A 6,199-nucleotide genomic window follows, 5' to 3' on the forward strand; every position below is an offset into this window, starting at 1 on the left:
GACCACAATGGGGTCAAAACTAAACAGGGGAAATGATATAACTAACAGAACAAAAAATTATCTACGAAGGGAAACTGGTTACACAGAGAACAGGCAGGGAAGTGAACATAGCACACAGCAAATCAGAATAACCAACATCAAGGAACACAGTCAAAAAATCACTGGAGAACAAATCAGGGCAGGCAATTAAATACACAGTAAACTGGGGCAAACAAGGACTGGGTGTAAGACATAATCAATTAACCAATCACAGGACGCAGGATAACAAGCAACAAAATACAATAATCAAGAAGCTCAGGGAAACAACACACAGATGAATCTAATAAACTAAATCATTGAACTAAGATACAGACAGAAAAACTAAGGAACAGAATCTAACACAAGGAAAACAAGAAGGACAGATAAAAAACAACCAATGGCACAAAACAAAAAACCAAAACAGAATGCAAACCACAAAACTCAGGAACTAGAAAAACTAATACGAATGAAACAAGGTAACAAATCTACTAAATATAAAAACAGAGGGGGCTGGACTTGAACACAAAACTGATGGGTTATTAGTCACACACTCAGCCCTTCATTCCATGCAGCAATCCAGGGACCTAGGGAAACACACGAAACACTTAGGCACAGGGAGAACAGGGTGGCCAGCGATACAGGGAGCAGACACGAAAGGCTGGGGCAGATGGGTGCTGACCCTGACAGGATCGTCCTTTCACCATGCCAGTTCCTAACACATTTAGTGCTTTCTATGCAAGTAATATTTTTAAACTAATCCAGTGACAAGAGGGAAGCTAGCGTAGTGATTTAAGGACCGGTGTAATATGCTCAGCTTTCTTGGTGTTAGTGTGGACTCTGGCAGCAGTATTCTGGATGAGTAGCAGATTGGTTTGTCTGATTTTTTTGTCAAGACCTGTGAAGACCCTGTCACAATAGTCGAGTCTGCTATCTGTATCTTGCTATGTTTTTCAGCTGGTAGTAGGCTGATTTTGAAATTGTCTTTATGTGGCTGTTCTAATTTAGATCTGAGTCCAGAACTACACTAAAGATTTCTGGCTTGATTTGTAGGTTTAAGGTGGATTCAAGGTGAGCAATGACTTTCAATCTTCCTTTTTGTGGCCAAAAAACAATTCTTTCAGTTTTCTTTATTGTACAAAATTCTAGCACATCCACTTATTGATTTTTTCAATGCCCCTTTTCAGTGAGTATAAGGGACTATAGTCACGTGGTGACACTGAAATGTCCAGTTGTGTACCATCTGCATAATTATAATAAGAAATTAATAATTAATAATGTTCTATAATCTCAGCAAGGGGGATCATGTGGATATTGAATAGAAGAGGCCTAAGAATTGACCCTTGAGGTACTCCATATGATTTTTTGCTCACACACATTCATAATTACCTATTGACCTAAAGTATTCCCTATTTTGTAAATATGATTCAAACCAATTTAACACTGTGCAAAAAAATCCCACTAATTTTTCTAGTCTGTCTAGCAGTATCTTATGGTCAACTGTGTCGAACGCAGCACTGATATCCAGTAATACAAACTGAGATACTTAATTCATCACTGCTTAGATGAATGCCATTTAAAATCTTAGCCAGTGCAGTTTCAGTGGTGGTGTACTCCAGCCCTGTGCCCTGCGATGGACTGACTTCTCATGAAGGGTGTCCCCAGCCCTGGGCGTTGTGATGTACTGACATGCCATGCAGGGTGGGTCCTAGTAGTAGTTTTTGTCTATCCACAGTGCCTTCATTTTAGATTTTCTTAATGCCCTCATGCCAGAGACCAAAACTCATGGTTGATGCTTCTCATCAACCTGCATGAGGATTGTGAGCAGCAGTCAAGCATGTAACTATATCCCTGTTTGAATTCAACTACAATGAATGGATGCAGGTATCAGGCAAGCCAGAATGGTGGCTTCTCTATTACTGCTTGTTGGTACTTGCATACAATGGAGCATTCATAATGGAAAGCATAACAGAGCAAGCAGGGAAAGAGGGAGCAAGGTTTGAGAGAAGCAGAAATAAGATACTTTAATGCAATGGTTTTAGGAAAAACACCTTCATTATCAGTTTAGTGTTTAGTAATGGGCTACTTTGTACATGTTTTCAAGGTGAATACTCAAGACTCATTCACTCACGCAACGTTGTAATGTTCCTTTAAAGGCCAAAAGTTCAAATTAATCAAATGTGATTTATATGGACTGGTATCCCATGCAGATATCTAACCAGTACATGGACAAATATCAGCACCAGACCCCTCACTCATCTCCTGGAGATACAGGGAGAGAACCTGGGTACACCCTGCATGGAATGTCAGTCCATCACAGGGCACAGGGCTGGTGTACACCCTGCATGGATGTCAGTCCATTACAGGGCACAGGGCTGATGTACACCCTGCATGGAATGTTAGTCCATCACAGGGCACAGGGCTGGTGTATACCCTGCATGGATATCAGTCCATCTCAGGGCACAGGTGTGGTGTACACCCTGCATGGATGTCAGTCCATCACAGGGCACAGGGCTGGTGTACACCCTACATGGATGTCAGTCCATCACAGGGCACAGGGCTGGTGTACACCCTGCATGGAATGTCAGTCCATCACAGGGCACAGGGCCTACTCATCGTGATTCAGGAATTGCTCTGTCCAAGATCTTAAAGCCCTGCAGAGAGTGGTGCATGCAGAAGAGCACATCCTAAGGTCAGCACTGCTCTCTCTGCAGGATATCTACACCAGGCGCAGCCGGACCAGGGCAATTAAAATAATTAGGGATTCTACCCACCCCAGCAACAGACTGTTCAGACTGCTTAACTCAGTCAAGCGACTGCGCAGCTTAAGGGCTAAAACTGATAGGCTTAAGAATGCTGAACTCTGACATGCCAACAAACATCTGAACCTAAAACTCATGCACATTCACTGTAACTTACTGCACAGTCATTTTATACTCTTTGGAGCTCAGATTCTTAATTTTAATCTAGTTTAACTTAATGATTAATTTTATTATCTTTTTCATAATTTTATTATTTGCTCTATTGTGTGTTTGATTTTACTTTTGCACAATCATGGAGCCAGCTAATTTTTCATTTCACAGGGGTGGGACATACCAGCAACAGCCGATCACCTCTGATTGCATCCGCTTCTTAAGCGGGTCACCAGCAACTTCCATTGCGAAGTATAGTTGCCATGGTTATGTGCCTTACTGAGCATTTCTTTGTTCATTGTCTTCCCTGTTATCCTTGCCTCCTGCATCCTGCCTGCCCTGCCTGCCTACCTACTCCCGCTTGCCCTACCTGCCTGCCTTCTCCTGCAATCCCGACCCATCTCCACTGCTCATCCTCCCCTCTTGTTATCTTGTCCTGTGCTTGCTCGTGGAACTGACCCTTCCAGCTTTTGACTCCCTACATCCGACCCGTCTATGATTTTGGCTTGTGGACTTGGCATTGGTTGTACCTGGTTATAGAAGTAAACTACCTGTCTCCTGTACTACGGGGTCTGCCTCTTGTTTGCTCTCCCGGAGTCACAGTACCTGTTTAATTGTGTTTTTAACAGAACTCCTGAATCTTGAATCAAATTAGTGAAATTAATTGATCATTTCTATCTGTTTTTTAATCTGTTTAATGATAATAAACCCACAGGAAAACAGCATATTTATGATAAATTAAATTACTTGGATATTTATTACATACTTAGAGACCAATAGCAGAGGCTGTAGTGAGTGACAAGTTAATGAATACATGCTTTACAGCAAAGTGAACCCCACCTTTTGAGGGGCAGGGGACACGGTCCTACCATTAGGAAGGTAAGGGAGGGCAGCTGTAGTAATAATAATAATAATAATAATAATAATAAATCCTTCATAGTTGTTACGTCGGGTCGGGAAGCAGGCAAAGAAAGCCATGAAGAATGGTAAACAGGGTTTATTGTCAGCGACACAGACTCAGAACATGCAACGTCAATGACCGGACTGGGGAAACTAACTCAGACATGGACTAAATACACAGGACTGGCTGAACATAACAAGTAACAGGTGATTACGATTGGGAATTAACATGAGGTAACGAGGTGGGCGTGGCACACATGAGGATCGAACGAGCAGGTCATGACAGAACCCCCCCCAAAGGAGTGCACTCTGGGCGCGCCTCAGGGGAGGCGACGAAGGAGACCAGACTGGGAACACGGGACCTGAAAAACAAGAGCAAAAACATCAACGAGAGATGGGGAACAGAAGAGACACACAGAACAAGCACAGGGGCAAAAGCCAAGACAGGATCCGACAAAGGACGGAGGAACAAAAGGGCCAGGAGCGAACAAAGGAACCAGAGGGGGACGAGGAGCAGAGACAGGAGGGACAAAGGGACGAGGAGCAGACAAGGGAAAGGGCAGAGGAAGAAGGGGAGACCGAGGGAACCCAGGCAAGCGAGGGAAGGCAGCCGCAGGGGCCACAGGCGGACGGGAAGCCAGAGCCAGAGGGAACCACACAGGGGACGAGTAGACAGACGGAGGGACCGACAGAGGAGACGAGGAGGGAGCAGGAGGGGACACTGGTGCAGGCAGGCAGGAGGGGGAAGCCGTGGCGGGCAAAGGCACTTCAGGAGCCGGGGAAGGCGCCGTCCGACGCCAATCCGAAGCAGGGGGACCCGGAGGCGGGTGACGAGGCGCCGCCGGAGGGACGGCAGGTGGGCGACGAGGCACCGGAGGGGGACCCAGAGGCGACAGCCGAGCTGGAACCGCAGGACCCGCAGGCAGCCACCGAGCCACGGCCAGGGGACGCACGGGCGAGCCAGGGGGCAGGGCGGGAGGGTCCTGGTCCCTGCGTCTATGTCCTCTCCCTCTCCGGGACACAGATAGTCGGGGACCTGGTTTGGTTCCACCACTCTGGGGTGATGGCGGAGGAGTCCCTCTAGCCCCCGAGTTTTTGGGGTCCAGGGGGTAGATCCCCGAGGGGTCCCATTCCAGCTCCTCCTCCAATTACACTATGGAGGGAGGAGCAGGAGGCGGAGGCCTAGGAGCCTGCCGTGGCGGCAGGCGGTGCAGCCGGAGAGACCGGTCGGACAGGCGAGCCAGGCTGGAGAGGTGAGACAGGCTGGACAGGCGGCCTCAGGCAGGGCTGTGGGCAGAGCGGCGGCAGCAGGCCGGGCTGCGGGCAGAGCGGCAGCAGCAGGACCACCGACTCTCGGCCAGCAGGGGGCGCTGATGAGACAGGGCAGATGAGATGGGCAGGACAGGCGAGCCGGGCAGGATGGGTGAGCTGGGCAGGACAGGCGGGTCAGGCGGTGCCGCGGGCAGAGTGGCGGCATCAGGCGGTGCCACGGGCAAAGCGGCGGCATCAGCAGGCACCTTGGGCGTGCAGCCAGCAGGGGGCGCCGCAGCAGACACCACAAACTTGTGGCCAGCAGGGGCCTCGTGCGTGGCAGCAGGAGGTGCAGCAGCAGGGGCCTCGTGTGCGGCAGCAGGAGGCGCAGCAGCAGGGGCCTCGTGCACGGCAGCAGGAGGCGCAGCAGCAGGGGCCTCGTTGGGCGGTACGACAGCCGCCGGAACAAGTGAAACGGGCAGGTCAGGCACAGGCAGGTCAGGCACGATGGGCAGATCAGGAACGACGGGCAAATCAATAGGCACCAGGGTGGGCGCCGGGTGAGCAGGCGCTGCCCCTTTAAGGGCCTTGGGGATCTGGGGAATGGCATCCCACATTGCCCTGTCCCCTTTAAGCATCAGGCGAGTTCCGGGGTTATGTCCGGGGTGACAGCAGCAGCCTCTGTGGGACATACCGTGTCGATGGTGTCCGCCGAGGCCGCACACCCGAGGTGCCCGGCTCGCCCGTCCTGCCTGCTGCCGCTGCTCTGCCCGCGGCCCCGCCCGTCCTGCCTGTCCAGCCCGGCTCGCCCGTCCAGCCCGGCTCGCCCGTCCTGCCTGTGCAGCCCGTCCTGCCTGTGCAGCCCGTCCTACAGTACCTGCCTCTCCGGCTGCACCGCCTGCCGCTACGCCTGCGGCTCTGGCTGCACCGCCTGCCACCACGCCCCCTGCTCTGCCCGAGCCTCCACCCGCTGCGGCTCCAGTGACTCCATCGGCCTTGCCCCAGCGAGGCCTACACTCCCCAGGACCCCGCCTTTCCGTGTCTGGTAAGGGGAGGGGACACAGGCGTCGGACCCAGGTCCCGCCCGCCCTGCCCCCTGGCTCTCCTGTGCGTCCCCTGGC

The 6,199-nt window shown here is 51.1% G+C and overlaps 1 long non-coding RNA gene across 2 annotated transcripts; it reads left to right on the forward strand.

The window, feature by feature from the left end:
- Positions 1 to 360: 360 nt before the first annotated feature.
- LOC140592665 (uncharacterized) lies at positions 361 to 3,478 on the forward strand. Of its 2 annotated transcripts, none has more exons than XR_011993048.1 (4): positions 361 to 494; positions 1,024 to 1,086; positions 1,310 to 1,363; positions 3,395 to 3,478. It is a non-coding gene; the product is annotated as an uncharacterized lncRNA (long non-coding RNA). The 2 variants fall into 2 exon arrangements; XR_011993049.1 differs by lacking the exon at positions 3,395 to 3,478 and adding an exon at positions 3,099 to 3,385.
- The last annotated feature ends 2,721 nt before the right edge of the window (positions 3,479 to 6,199 follow it).

The sequence above is a fragment of the Paramormyrops kingsleyae genome, chromosome 9 (genome assembly GCF_048594095.1).
Source record: "Paramormyrops kingsleyae isolate MSU_618 chromosome 9, PKINGS_0.4, whole genome shotgun sequence".
Lineage (NCBI taxonomy): Eukaryota > Metazoa > Chordata > Actinopteri > Osteoglossiformes > Mormyridae > Paramormyrops > Paramormyrops kingsleyae.